The sequence below is a fragment of the Peromyscus eremicus genome, chromosome 16_21 (assembly GCF_949786415.1).
Source record: "Peromyscus eremicus chromosome 16_21, PerEre_H2_v1, whole genome shotgun sequence".
In the NCBI taxonomy this organism is placed as follows: domain Eukaryota; kingdom Metazoa; phylum Chordata; class Mammalia; order Rodentia; family Cricetidae; genus Peromyscus; species Peromyscus eremicus.
In genome coordinates this window covers 6,622,361-6,637,446 of record NC_081432.1, presented here as the reverse complement: position 1 = coordinate 6,637,446, position 15,086 = coordinate 6,622,361, and the positions used below count along the sequence as shown (strand labels likewise).

Below are 15,086 nucleotides of genomic sequence, written 5' to 3'. Positions count from 1 at the left end.
GAAAGAATACTGAATCTGCAACTTACTCAATAAGGGATATAGGTATGTGTAGACATAAACAGTGGTAGAAACGTGTGGTTAAAAACATCAACTCTGAAGAACTAACTGTATAGGAAGTACCTGAGAATTTTACACACTCTCCTAACTTCTCTGGTAAGCCTGAAATTACGTTCAAAAAGAACATCCCACACATAATATACCAGAGTAACCAAGCTTGCAGATGACTGGCAGAGAGCCTTCTGAACTTCTTCCCAGAAACACTGACCACACTTATGGTGTGATGGGAAAACTTGTAACAGACAGTTGAGGCTGACAACAGGGAGGTGACACCCTTTTCCAGGTTTGTGAGGCCTACTCTTACCTCTAAGTATGCTTTATGATCTGTCATAGACTTTGACAGGTCATTCCTAGTCGGTATCCCTCCAAACCCAATAAGGATCCATTTTTAATTATGTCAATTACTTCAACTGCTATTCTAGGAATGAGGACAGCTAAGACATTAAAATGTGATTTTACTCTTCTACAAATGCATTTATCAACAGCTGTCATGGGGAAATGTGGAGCTGAATCTTGTCAGTTACAAGAACTACCAGTTTGTGCCAGGCTAGAAACAAATGCACCTATGATTCAGCTTCTAGTACACTAATCTCTCCCCAACCATATATCTTTTAAAAGCCACATTGTATATTTAGATACATAATTCAAACTATGATGTAATAACATTATCTTTGGAGAAGAGTTCAACTTTTTCTAGAGAAAAAAATCAGCAGCTGCCAGTATATTTTCTATCAAGTGAACATGTGCCACATTCAAGGTATAAAGGCCATCAAGATTATGTTACATCCTCTGCCCTCACTGGAGTAACAGAAATGGACACACTGAGCTCAATGCCCCACTTCTAGCTTATACATGTATGCATTTTTAATAAGTTCAGAAAGGGCAGATGAATGTGGGAAATGCCTAACAGGTAACTAATTCCCCCATCTGTAGAGTTAATAGAGATGTGGTTTATTTCAAATTCTAAGCTGTGGTTCTGCTATTTGGGAATGGCTTTCTGAAACTCTGTAGGTGGACAGTGGTAATGAAACAGAGAATTCAGAACGGCAGGGAGCATAAGGCCAAAGAAGCTTTTATAGCAGAGCATGTGCGTGTACCAAAAATAATTATACACATATAGTGGGAGGCTGGTTAACGGAGTCCACAGAGGCACTTGGCTGTTCAGATAACTAATCACAATACGAGGTCCCCCGTGACAAAAATGTCTCCAAGGTTAAACTTTCTGATTTTTAATCATAAATAACCAAATTTATTGGCTAAAGTGTTTCCTCATGTTGTTGGTTTAGATGCAAGTCTTCTTTTAAACCATGATTTTAGCCACACAAAAATGGGTAACCTGCTATGGACTCTAAATTGTGCTAAAAGAGAAATATGCAAGTATACATTAAAAAAAGAGAGCTTGAGAAATGAGGCATATTTATTTTTAAACACAGCAAGCTTGTGAAAACTCTGAAAGGACTGCTTTTCATTAATATATACATTGAAATTAACTTTTAAAACAAGGACTAAAAACACAAAAGCAGAACAGAACAAACAAAACCTGTCTTAAAAAATAAAAAGTCAAAAAGGAGTTGGGGACACAGCTCAGTGGCAAAGTACTTGATGGAGCAGGGGGACGACATGGGGCAGGGGGATGACATGGGGAGGACAGGGGCGACTACCATACAGCCTAAATGTATTTTCTGGTTCTTTCTCAGAAGGAATCTGAAAAAGCATTTAAAAAAAAAACATGAAGAATAAACTTATTTCAATAAAATAAACATATGTGTTTAACATATTTAACAGGCAAGGGATTTTTTTTAAAGGATTTTGTGTGTGTGTCTACAGGTGTCCACAGAGACCAGAAAGGAAAGCTATGGGCAGATGTGAGCTCATTGACAAGCTCTAGAAGACCAGCAACTGCTCTTAATCACTGAACCATCTCTCCAGCCTCAGCAAAGAAATTTTAAACCAAGTTCTAAAGATGTTCTCAGTGGGCTATGGAGATCACAGCTGACTTTGGCAGCTTCAAGCCACTGTGAGCAGAGAAAACCCCAAAGCTGGTCTCAGAAAAAGCAGGAAGGGGGAACGTCTCTGAGAACCAGAGCAGAAGGCCAGGGAACCACTCAAAGCGTATCTGCAGAAGTGGTGTGTGATTCTGCAAGCTCTGGGCTGGCAGCCAGCCCACTGCCTGGCAAAATTCTGGCCAGGCTTTCTATAAAGGAACTGAACAGGCTGAACAGACACAGTGTGTCCACGGTCTCTCAGACCCACATTCTCTTCCTTAATGTGAACACCTGACAACAGTTTTCAACTTGCTTACAACTAATTCTGCTAGTCAGCATACCTACTGGACTCCATCCCAAGGAAAACCTCTACTAACAGCCCCATTCAAGAGACATGGTAGAAGGAACCCACCCTCTGCACTAACTAAGGCTTCTTTTTTAGATGCCACCAGAGAACCACACTTAGCTCAGCAAATGAGAACCAGAGCATGGAAAACAAGGTAAACAGAAAAACGTCCTCAAGATGAGTCAGCAAAGGGAGCAGCCCTACAAAGACAGAAAGAACTGTGTCCTCAATTATGTCATGAACAAGGACAGAGCACTACAGAGCAGGATCAGAGAACAAGTATGATGACTGGAATAAAGTCCCAAGAAGTGTTGAAAGATAAACAGAATTACCCAGCCAGCGAAGGAGGAAGCCGACACAGTGAGAACGGGGAGAGAGGTTCTCAGCCGGCCATCCCAGCGAGAGGAGAAAGACTTCCTGGAGTAGAAGGGTGACTCTGAACTTCATATTTAAGGCACCTACCAAGCTCTCAAATCTTGAATGAAACAAAGGATAGCCTAGCCACTAAACACTTCATTATAAATTCTATGACAACAAAGATTAAAAATATGATTATAAATATAAAGATGAAAAATTTCCAGATACTTTACTTGTAAAAGTTAAAACCAATGCCATCTGACTTCTCAGTGATAACATGAAATGCCGGGAAACAAGGAGACTGCAGTCATAGGATTTTAGGCAAACTCTCTGGAGCAGCTGCAGCAGAGAGGACACTTCCCAGTCTCCTCTGCTGCCCAGCTTTGGTGCTGTACTTGTGCACTGAGGGGATCTAAGAGGGTAAGAGCAAGAAAGCAGCACTAGGGTAACATGCCAGGAACTGACAGAACCTGACAACCAACGAGGTATTAGGTAAAACATTCTTTTTCAAGTGAACAGGTACTATGGTACCGACCAGACCTATAAAAACTGAAATGTATCTCTGCTATACAGAACTTGGTGGTCTGGCAGGGAGCATTTGGAGAGTCACAACCATGCACATGATGACATTTACTGGATTTCTTGTTCTGTGAACCACCTGTAATAACATGGAACACCTGCCTGTGGTGTGGAGCTGAACATACGCATGTGCATGCACAAACAACACTGGACAAAACAAACAGTTAATGCAAGGGAACAGGGTTTCTCTAATCAGAAATACAGACGGGTTAGAGAAGATGGTGCTGAACTTGACAGATGATTAAATTAGTAAATAAATAGAGGGAGGAGGAAGGAAGAGGAAAGGAGTAATACACTATGAGCACCAGGATGAGGACCAGTGTGAACTGAATGTTCACCAAAGTAGGGCTGGAAGAAAGGATTCTTCCCGGGTTGTAAGGTTCTCTCTGCATATGAAGTAGTAACACAGTGTCCAGGAGAGACTGGTTGGCTGTGTGGACAAAGACTGTCTGTACGGACTGGTGCTCTCTCTCCTAACCCACTTGATGGTATGACATGCTACCTACTGTGTCTCACACGGTGAACTTCAAAGTTCCTCGTTAAAAACACAGAGGCATACTACACCCATGTTCCCCTCTCTGCTCTTTCCTCTAAGAAAGTGCCAATTTGGTTTACACACACTTACATCACTGAATTACAAATCTGGACCAGCTACTACTACTTGGAGATGTTTTCCTGCTCAGTCCACCAGTGTTTACTGTAGCTACTTCTAGCTTGATGGTTCTGTCTACGCCTTTACTCAGAAAAGAATGATCTTGGACAAGCTCTGGCTTCCCACCACACCACAGACTTCTTTCTGTCAGTCCACCCAGTGGTCTGTGAGCTGTAAGAACAGCTTTCCCTAGTTCCCCACCTCCTAACTCTTCTTATGAACCTTTCCCAATCCTGCAGGGAGCCTTTTTCCTTTCTAGCTTCCTCATTGACATTCTGTCCTCAGTGCTCTGCTTCTTGTATTCATTCCCTTAACAATTTGCATAAGTTAGTTATTGTTCCTCAAACAGGCCACTATTTCTAATTTTATTACTATCTACAACAGTGGTTCCCAACCTTCCTAATGCTACAGCCCTTTAACACAATTCCTTTTGTCGTGGTGACCCAAACCATAACATTATTTTGTTGCTACTTCATCACTATAATTTTGCTACTGTTATGAATCATAATGTAAATATATGATATGCACGAAATCTGATATGTTTCACCACCCCCCAAAAAAAAAAAACGGGTCAAGACCCACAGGTTGAGAAGTGCTGATCTACAAGGATGTAAAATTTAGCTTAAAATCCGAAACTGAAAACAGTACCAACCGTTTCCCTTTGCACTCTCTCCCGGTCATCAGCCCATCTTCCCTTGGTTCCTGGTTTATGCTTTACATTTTTATTCAGCCAATTCTTATCAACTGTCAAATCTTGTCAGTTACTCATATAAACATCTTTCTCAGAGTCATCTCTCTTTCTTCATTCTACTGGCCACTACTCATAAATAACCAACAAAATCAGTATCGACGGATGTTTTTTGTCAAATAAAATTTTATGGTTGGTTCTTTTTTAAAAAAAAAAAAGAAAAAATAAACAAAACCACAAAAAAACAAAAACAAGGTCACCCAGGGTGGCCTCTAATTAATTATATAGCTGAGGGCTGGCTATGAACCCCTCATCTTCCTGCTTCAACCTTCCAAATTCTGGGATTACAAGCATCTGTCTTCAGGTTCAAATCTTACTTTGTATGGAAAGGGGAAAATCTACATTTGCCCAATGGCAAAGCATTTACAGACTGAAGGACCCATCTCTAACATTACTTCTTAATTTGCCTGGCTTCTGACAATAAGATTATCATATATCAGGTGTCTTTACCTACTCTATAGCTTAAGGCATCAAAGAAAAGAGTGACAGTGTTCTCCCTTCAGCCTGTATTTTATACAACAAAACTACAATTTCTCCAGCAGCAATTCTGATTGTGACAAAGAGCTGAACAACCAGAACACCTGACCTCTGGGATCAAACTGGGATGCCCTTCTCAAAAGCACTCCTTTGTGCTCTATGCCAGCGTCTGTCTCCAGGGTCTGAATGCTGTGGTTGGGGGTGCTCAGAGCTGAGCAGCACTGCATCATCTCAATTTCTCAATCTCAAGCTGTTTATATGACACTCTGAAGTGCTGCTGTACCTCAAGTTTTCTATTCACACAAACCACAATCCTGCTGCTAGTCTCTGACTCCACACCCCAGTGTCCCTTTATCACGCCTAATGATTCTAGGGTTCTGAATTCTAAGAATTTATCAGGCAGGAGTCACCTCTTTAAAGGTTACCTCATGTTATGCTTGTTCCTGTGGTATGTGTGCACACATGCAAGACCTGAGCATATATGCCTGTACACCACATGTGTGCAGGAGCCTGCAGAGGCCAGATCACCTGGAAGAGGAGTCAAAGGTGATTGATTGTAAGCCACCGAATGTGGGTACTGGGAACTAAACTCAGATCCTAGGCAAAAGTACTCAGAGCTATTGACCACTGAGCCATCGCTCTAGCTTCGGTGTAGCAAGATGTTAGAAGGTCTTATTAATAAAAACAAAACCTGGAGCCAGATATTGGGGTGAATGCTGGAAGATCAGAGAAGCAGCACAAGCCACAGCTACCTCGCCTCGCCAGTTCCTCAGCTGATCCTGTTTCCTCAGACTGGAAGCCTCTGAGTCCTCATCCAAATGAATCTCAGCTGAACTGCTTCTAGAAAGCCTGAATGATTAACCAGCCTAGTTCCTGGTTTTCACGCCTTATAAATCTTTCTGCTTTCTGCCCTCACTTCCTGGGATTAAAGGCATGTGTCACCATGCCTGGCTGTTTCCAATGATGTCCTTGAACTCACAAAGATCCAGAGGGATTTCTGCCTCTAGAATGCTAGGATTAAAGATGTGAGCGCCACCATTTTCTAGCCTCTGTATCTAGTGTCTGTTCTGTTCTCTGACCCCAGATAAGTTTATTAGGGTGCACAATATTTTGGGGAACACAATACTACCACACTTCGGTCTTTACTTTTTAAAATAAACCTAAATTATTTGTATGCTGCTCTCTAAAGCTGGAATTAGTTATATTTGTTTCTGAATTTAATCTGTCTCTTTGTGGTTGAATTTCCAGGGGCAAGCAACGTCACTTCTTTTGCATGTTGTAGATTCAACTATAGGACTCTGTCATGGTGATTATTTAACAGACAGTGCCCCACCTGATCCTAGACTCCATAGAAACACTTGCTTCTGAATGTGCTCCACAACCACCACAGCAAGCAATCCAGTAAGATGATGATGTTAGTTGGCCATGATAATGAAGTATTTCCAGAGATGTTTATCTCCTGAAAGTGATGCTTTAGACACAGATGCAGGCAGGAGGAGTACGAGCAGCCCACCCACTGGCAGGAGAGGCAATGGGACTGTCTCCCTTGAGATGGATGAGCAAGCAGGAAAACAGATAACACAACTTGTCTTGAAAGCAAGCAGCAAGATGAGGCAGTAAAACCCCATCAGCATACATCATCCTCTCATGGCCCAGTGTCATCCCAGCCTCTATTAGCTGCCGCTGCATCAGCTCAAGTCCCACACACTTTATCCTGTTTGTAATTGCTGATGAGCAGTAATAAGGCCTCCATGCCTCAGCTCCGTCCGTTCCACTTCGGCACCCACCTATTAGGTAATAACTTTTATTTACAGCCTTGCTTGATGTGCTGTTCTATTAGTATAGCCAGGAACCGAGTAGGACAGGAAAAAAAAAAAAAAAGTCTCCTTAATGGGTAGTATCATTGCCAGGCACCGAAGATTTATACCTCAGCTTTGGGGCTGTTCTACAGTGCTCATTCTGGTGAGCCTGCTGGGGCCACAAGGCTACATTCCTGTCCCAATGCCTTCTAACAAGCACACATATCTAAGCAGCAGCAGCACCTGAACAGCACTGTCTAGATCCAGCCAACACCCAGAGAAACACAAAAGCACCAAAGAGGAGTAAAGTAGTAAACGTCTCAACATCCTTCAGAAATGGTGTAGGCTCGGGCCTCTTGCCCCATTGGAGCAATAGAACAGCTCATTAATGGGTGTTTGGGCCTCTTTCTCCTTGGTAAGAGTGCAAGCTATGATAAAAGAAATGACCATAAAAGTTTTTTTAAAAAATGTTCTAAGTGTGTTCATGAACCTAAGCAAACTGAATTTGCTCAAAGCACAAGGACAGGAAAGGTTAAAATTCAAGGGTCAAGTGTTTCATTCATCCACCCCTTCCCCCATGCCATTCTAAAACAGCAACAAGCCACATCAGATGCTAAGCTATAACACAGACTCATGCACCTGGGGGCAAGATGATGTTGCTCCCATTTAAGGGCACAGGTAAAAACAAGGACGTATTCCATGGCTTTTTCTGAAATCCATATACCATGGATGCCCAGCATCAAGTCATCACATATCTAGTGCCTCAGTCCCTCATTTCATTCTCTAACACAAACAATTGAGGCACACTGACTAATAGAAAAACAAGCCAGTAATAACCAATACAAAATACAGCATAGACCACTTCCCTTTACCTCCTCAACTATTAAAACCCACATCCTGGCCGGAGTCAGCCACTATGACATACCATTATAGACTTCAGTGGGAAGTACTTATTTAATTGGGCAGAACACGGCAAGGTAGTACCTTTTCAATTAGGAAAAAAATTTGCAACTTTGTCAAATATTTTATATTCATTTTGCCCCCCAACTCCAAGGATCAAATGAACTCCCTGAAGACCAAAGATGATGAACGCACAAGGTAAAAAATCTGTTAATACTTTTTTCCTTGCCATGGCAGATTTACTGTTTTGATCTTTCTTCAATGGTTACATTAAATGCAAATAAAAAAGAAAGGTTTATATCTTCCCTAATACTCTACTGATGGGAACTTGTGTATTACATAAGTAGGTCAAATTTCTAATTTTCTGTCTCAAATGCTGAGACTGCAGACCTAAGGATGAGCTCTATCTGGAGAACCAACAAGAAAGAAAAAGTGACATACAGTTGAGCTCACACCTGGAGAAGAGAGGACAGGACGTCATTTTTTAGCAGAGCCACCTATGGTGAATACTACTGACCACTACAGCTTGGATCACTGACTCAGTTCTTCAGGGTCCAATGCACCAGTTGAAGTGTTTTCATGAATACTGACTATGTGGAATTCAACTATACAACTACAGGTTCTGTGAGATGTGCAGGACACCTCTGACTCAACACCGCCCCCCTTTAGCTTCTTAATCAGTTGAAAGGATTTTATAGAACCTCTTGGAACACAGAGCAATGAAGCATTCCCTCTAACTGGCTTCTGAACACTGATATGAAGTGCATTTAGCACATCAGTCTTCTCTCAACTCCCAGGTGGAAGGGGCTTCTTCTACCTTTGTAAGAACACACAACAATATCACAAGCAGGCTTCCTAAAAATAGGGAAGAAAGGGTTGGGGAGGAAAAAAGAAACAATGAACAAGACAAGGCTATTCTAGTCTGTCATTTTGTCACTGAACTGAAAGGAAAAATAGGTGACCCAAAAGGATAAATATGTAGGGAAGAGGAGGAGGAGAAAACCGAGCAGGCCAGGATACACTCTGTGCTTCTTACAGGGTGCAGAGACAGTACTTTCTGGGAAAAGCGCTTGATGTTTAAAGGGACACTTTCTAATTCCACCTGCTTTCATCTCAGGCCCCACAAATAGTTATTTCACTGGCTACTCTACTAATTATAACTACATTTCAACATACAAACAACATTTTAAAATCATCATTTTTCAAGTGTATCAGCAAGTATTATCTAATTAACATACATGCTGGAAGAGAGTAAAAGGGAAGTGTGGATACAATGGAGAAAGTCTGCTGGCTGTGGGCTCTAGTCAAATCTGCCTGTGAATATTTTCTCATCTAAACTTCAGAGAAAAGGGGACTGTAAAATAGAAGGAAAAAAGCCTTATGGGGTAGTCAGCTAAAGAGGCTTTCCCTTTCCCATATGCCAAAAGGTCTACCCTGGACACACCCAGTGCACCACTTGAGTCCCTTGAGTCACTGCTTAAAGATCCTGCTAGATAATAAGACTTTCTCCAAAGCAATCTAAAACCAGGCATGGTTCCCTGCCTCTTTGTCCAGGATAGGTTTTTTTGTTTGTTTGTTTGTTTGTTTGTTTTTAAACCTGCCTCAAGTCAGAGTTATCTGGGAACAACTTCAATTGAGAAATGCCTCCATTCACACTGTCTGTAGGCAAGTCTGTAGGGCACTTTAATGACTAATGATCAATGTAGGCACATCAGGTCCAGCTCACCAAAAGAGACATTGTCTTTGGGCAGGTGGTCCTAGATGGTATAAGAAAGCAGGCTGAGTGCACCAGGAGGAACAAGCCAGTAAACATTACTACTGCTCTACTGCCTCTGCTCCAGTTCCTGCCTTGACTTTCTTCAGTGGCGGAGTGTGACCAGAAAGTTGTAAGATGAAATAAATCCCTTTTCTTCCCCAAGTTACTTTTGGTCATGGACTTTTATCACAGTGATAAAACCCTAAGACAATGTCCACTCCAATTTCAATTTTGAGGTTCATGAATATCACACCCCAGAAAAAAGGACTTTTCTTTTGTTATAGCTGTAAATAAATCTTTAAACAAGAAAGCCTAAGAAAAAGCCAAACTTCCCAGCTTTCCTACAAAACACTTTAACCACAAAAATAAGACCACATGAATTTCTACATAGAACTGGTACTGTGAAAGGATGCTGACCAGAGCTACAACCACCACGCTCATGCTTTTGGTACCATGTGGTGATTAGAGAAGATGAAGGACAAAAGGAATTCTTCTAGTGGCTTGTTGCCAAGGAAGCAGACTCTCCTTTACAGCACATTTGATCTTGGCAGGATGGTTCTGAGAATTAACAAGGAAACGTGTGCAAAACACTCAGAGCTCTCTGAAGAAAAGTGGGCTCTGCAGTCATCTGTAGGTGTGGTGTGCTTGTACTCTCATTCTCTGGCCAAGGCAACCCAGGACACACAGAGCATCTTTTAGGCCTTTGCTGACAGACCCTTTAGTGTTCAACCAAGACTGAATAACCTTTCACTTATTTTTTTTTCTGATTAAAAACCAAAATTATCACGATGCTGCTTATTTTTACCTACCAAGGGTTATACTGAATTTAATAATAATAATAGAGGCAGGGGGCATGGCTCAGCAGTTAAGAGCACTTGATGCTTTTGCAGAGGACCTAGGTTTGGTTCCCAGCACTCACATAGTGGCTCACAACCCTCTCTAGCTCCAGTTCCAGGGGACAATGTCTTCTTCTGGGCTCTTGGGCACCAGGAAAACATGTGATGCATATCCATATATGCAGAAAAACAAACACAAAAATAAACATAAAATAAATCTTTAAAAAAAAAAAAGGCTCTGCATGGCTAAAACCCAGATTCAGAAAGTCTTTCCAGCAGCTCATGAGTAGAACTGATCTTTAATTTGTCATTAGGGCTCCTATCTGCAATCTGCATCTTAGAGCTACTACAAAGGATTTCCTGTGTTCTCTCTGTCTCCTCCCTTTCCCTCTGTCCCACCCCCTTTTCTCACAATGATGACTGCAAGCCAAGCCATTTCTGTATCACCACCACTGCACTTGCTGGCCACCCAAGTTACGACATTATCCTCTACCAGATCCTAATGAACTCACTAAAAATACAAACTGGGATGCCCTACTTAACCACTCAGGTCTTTACTAAGCCAAACAAAAACAAGTCTAAAGCTGACCTTAGACCCAAACAAAAACAAAAAACCTTTTATCACTGTACACTCTTATCTAAAATGTCCATATGCCTTTCTATGTTATTTATGTGTACATTCAGATATATATATATATGAATGTGTGTGACTGAATTTACAAAACATGAATTTTAAATGGCTGAGATAAAGGCTTTTATTAGTGTTCTTCATGTCTCACAAACTACATTATGTGTAACTTTATTCACAAACTACACCAGTGCCCTTATTCACAGACTACACCTGTGTGTCCTTATTCACAGACTACACCTGTGGTGATATTTTATTGTGCTGAAATGTGGTGATATTTTATTTATATGTTAATAAATAAAGTTTGCCTCGAGATCAGAGGTCATAGCCAGCCATAAACAGAAGTCAGGGGTGATAGCACATGCCCTTAATCCGATCACATGGCAGGCAGAGTTTCTGTGCGTCCCAGGACACAGCCAAGTGTGGTGACACATGCCTTGAATCCCAGTACCAACCATAGAGACCTGGAGGTCTGTACAGACAGACAGTTATGAGGAAGTGAGGTGGCTGGGCTAAGAGCCAATGAGAAGGCAGAACAGTAAGGCAATAAAGGTGCAGGTTAGACAGGAAGAAGCTGGTTTGGTTCTCTTGGGAAGCTATGGTGGTGTGGTGAGCTAAGATTAGTTTGGTGGCTATCACTATTGCTCTGATCTCTACGGCTTTCACCCCTGTATTTGGCTCTGTGTTTCTTATTTAATAAGACTGTTTAGAAATTCCTCTATATACACCTGTCCCCCTAGTCAGATACCACTAACTTAAACAACTAAACAAGGTAGAAAGACTTGATGAAGGTGCACCCTGGCAAGAAAAAGAGCACACCAGTGTTTAGAACTGGGGACAAACTAAACTATGGCTGAGATTAACGCATCAGCCAGGTGGTGGCACACATCTTTAATCCAACACTAGGAGGCAGAAGCAGGTGGGTCTTTGAGTTCAAGGCCAGCCTGGTCTACAGAGTTCCATGGCAGCCAGGACTATACAGACAAATCCTGTCTCAAAAAAACAAAAGGAGGAAGAGAGAGAGGGAGGAGGAAGGGAGGGAGGCAGAAAAGGAGGGAGGGAGGCAAACCAAAAAAACTCTTAAAATTTTCAATGAGGTAACAGAAAAGGTGTCTTAAGGACAAGGCTCCTCCCTTCAAAGTTTCCACCATTAAAAAAAAAAAATGCAAACTCATAATGCACACACCTTTAATCCCAGCACTCAGGAGGCAGAGGCGTGGTGATCTCTGAGTTCCAAGGCCAGCCTGGTCTACAAGGCAAGTTCCAGGATAGCCAGGACTACACAGAGAAACCCTGTCTCAAAACAAACAAACAAACAAATGAGAAACTCAAAACTCCTTAGAGACTTCTGATAAAATCTGAGTATCTGAAGAGAGATCCTACAGATACCCTTCTGGAAAAGGGCCATGTAGGGTTCAGACACCCAGGCAAGGGACTACCAGTTGTGGTAAGAGGGGGAACCTGGCATCTTCCACGTAGTGTTTGTTGGTTTTTATAGGCACATAGAATTCAAGAGTTATAGAGTTTGAACCAAGGTTTAAAGGAAAACCACTATTATCACTACAACCACCACCATCTCCACCTCCACCACCACCTCCTCCTCCTCCTCTTCCTCCACCACACCACCATCACCATTGAGCTCAGGAAACTCCTGAGTAGGTTGTGTGAAGATGGAAAGGTGATGCATCAGGTAAAGTAGAGATGCTGGGGTGTTGGAGAAGCCAGGAGCATGAGATGTCATCAGGAAAAACTAGAGCCACTGCGAGGAACTTGTTCAAGGAAGAGGCTACAAGGGATTGCAAATGGCAAAGCTGCCCAAGTCTGCTGGAGTTCAGAAGATGCCACCACAAGTTCTGAATGGTGGACACAGAGCTCACAGGTTTGGCATTTTTCCCGGCTGGTTTTTGAACCTGCTTTGGACCACCCTTTCCTGGCTATATCCTTGTAACTCCCTTTAGAAAGACGTACATGTAATCTGTTCACCTGGATATTGAAGTTTGCTTGCTGTCTCAGATGAGACTTTGGACTTCTGAACTGTGCTAAGACTGTGGGGATTTTTGAAGTTGGACTGAGTACATTTTAAATTGTAGGTTGGTCATCTGTCTTTAGGGACTTGAAACAGAATGCTATGGCTGCAATTTAAAATGTCCCCTATAGGTTCGTGCTTTCAACAGTCCCCTAGTGTTTATGCTATTTGAAATTAGTGGCAACTTTTTTAGAACATGGGGTATGGAAACCCATTGCAAGCAGAAGGCCTTTGAAGGCCTTGCCCACAACTGCTTTCATCCAGTCCCTGCCTCACAGTATGCACTATGTAAATAGGCTCTACCTCACACATCACAGCTTCCTTGCTATAGTGGATTGAAATCTTTCTGAAACCAGGAGCTGTTGTAGAATATTATTTTAAGCTATGTTATTTTGTTTATGCTGCATTTGTTTAACTCTGTGAAGTTGTGTTACTGTCAGAACTGAATGGCTAATAGCATGACAGGAGAAAGGATAGGCGGGGCTGGCAGGTATAGAGAATATATAGAAGGAGAAATCTGGGAGGAGAAAGAAAAAGAGGCAAAAGGTAGACAGGATAATTTAAAATAAGAAAAGCTGGCAAGGAACAAGCCAAGCTAAGGCTGGGCATTTATAATTAAGAATGTGTGTGATTTATTTGGGAGCTGGGTGGTGGGCCCCCCAAAAGAACAAAAGAATAAAAGAAAATCCAACAACAAGGAGCCAATATAAATCTTTCTTCCCCTAATTTATTTCTGCCAGGTATTTTGATAACATTAAAAAATACTACTGCAGTTATAAATAATTAAACAATGAACTATTCAACCGCTAACATGTGAGCTATGTACAATACTCTCTTATACTGAGCCTTATTATCCCACTTTACAGATGATAAACAACTTTGAAATGACAACTTACTTTTAAAAGAAAAACACAAAACAAAACAAACCAATATATAAATGGCTAAAAAAGCCAGGCAGTGGTGATACATGTCTTTAATCCCAGCACTTGGGAGGCAGAGGCAGGTGGATCTCTGACTTCAAGAGCAGTCTGGTCTACACATCAAGTTCCAGGACAGCCAGAGCTACACAGAGAAATCCTGCCTCAAAAAACAACCAACCAACCAAACACACACACACCCCACTGAAACCTGATCTGGTTCTAGAAACTGCATTTTTAAACTACATTACTATACACTGTTACCAAATCTGTGTTTTGTTTTTTCTAAACTTCAATCAATGACATACTTTTCTACTATGGGGGGGGGGGGGCATACAATAAAAATGTGATAAGTAATAATATGACATAATGTAATACAACAGGTTTTAGCATCTGCAAGATTGACATTCAAATCCTATCTACAATACTCATTAGCAATCTTACTCAGGAAACCCACTCAGTGTCCTGAGTACCCAACATCATTTCATCTATGAAAGAGGAATGAGAACCATCATGCAGAACTGGTCTCCCAACCTCCCACTGGCCAATGAGGACAATCGAACTCACTCTAGGGCAACTGTTCTGTACCTCAATCAAGCAGAGAAGTGCACTCTATCTGGTAGAGCTTGCTCACTGTGCACAGGAATAATGATAGCATGCTAGACCACTTGTCTCTAAGCTGGCCATGTGGAAGAAAAAAGTAAAATCAAATTCTTTTAGAGTTCAGCACCTGGATGTGACTGAGTCTGCACAAATATGGTCTGCATAAACATCCATAGCAACCATATTTACAGGAGCTAAGGCCTTAAAGCTGCATCTGAAACAGTTTCTATTGTTTCTGTTTGACAGTTTTAAAGGGCTAAATTAAGTTATGAAGACCATCTTGACTGTGACCTTTAGAAAACAATATAATATGAATACAAACCTTGAGATATTTTAAACAGCAGGTAGCATTACTAGAAAGGCAAACCATTTAAAATAAGCCATAGGCTAAGGGAGCAGTGGGCATTAGAACTTCTTTGT

General features: G+C 41.6%; 1 protein-coding gene across 3 annotated transcripts in view; it reads right to left on the bottom strand.

The window, feature by feature from the left end:
• Positions 1 to 15,086, bottom strand: part of Zfand3 (zinc finger AN1-type containing 3) — a 242,145-nt gene that overhangs the window by 36,539 nt on the left and 190,520 nt on the right. The window lies entirely within an intron of this gene.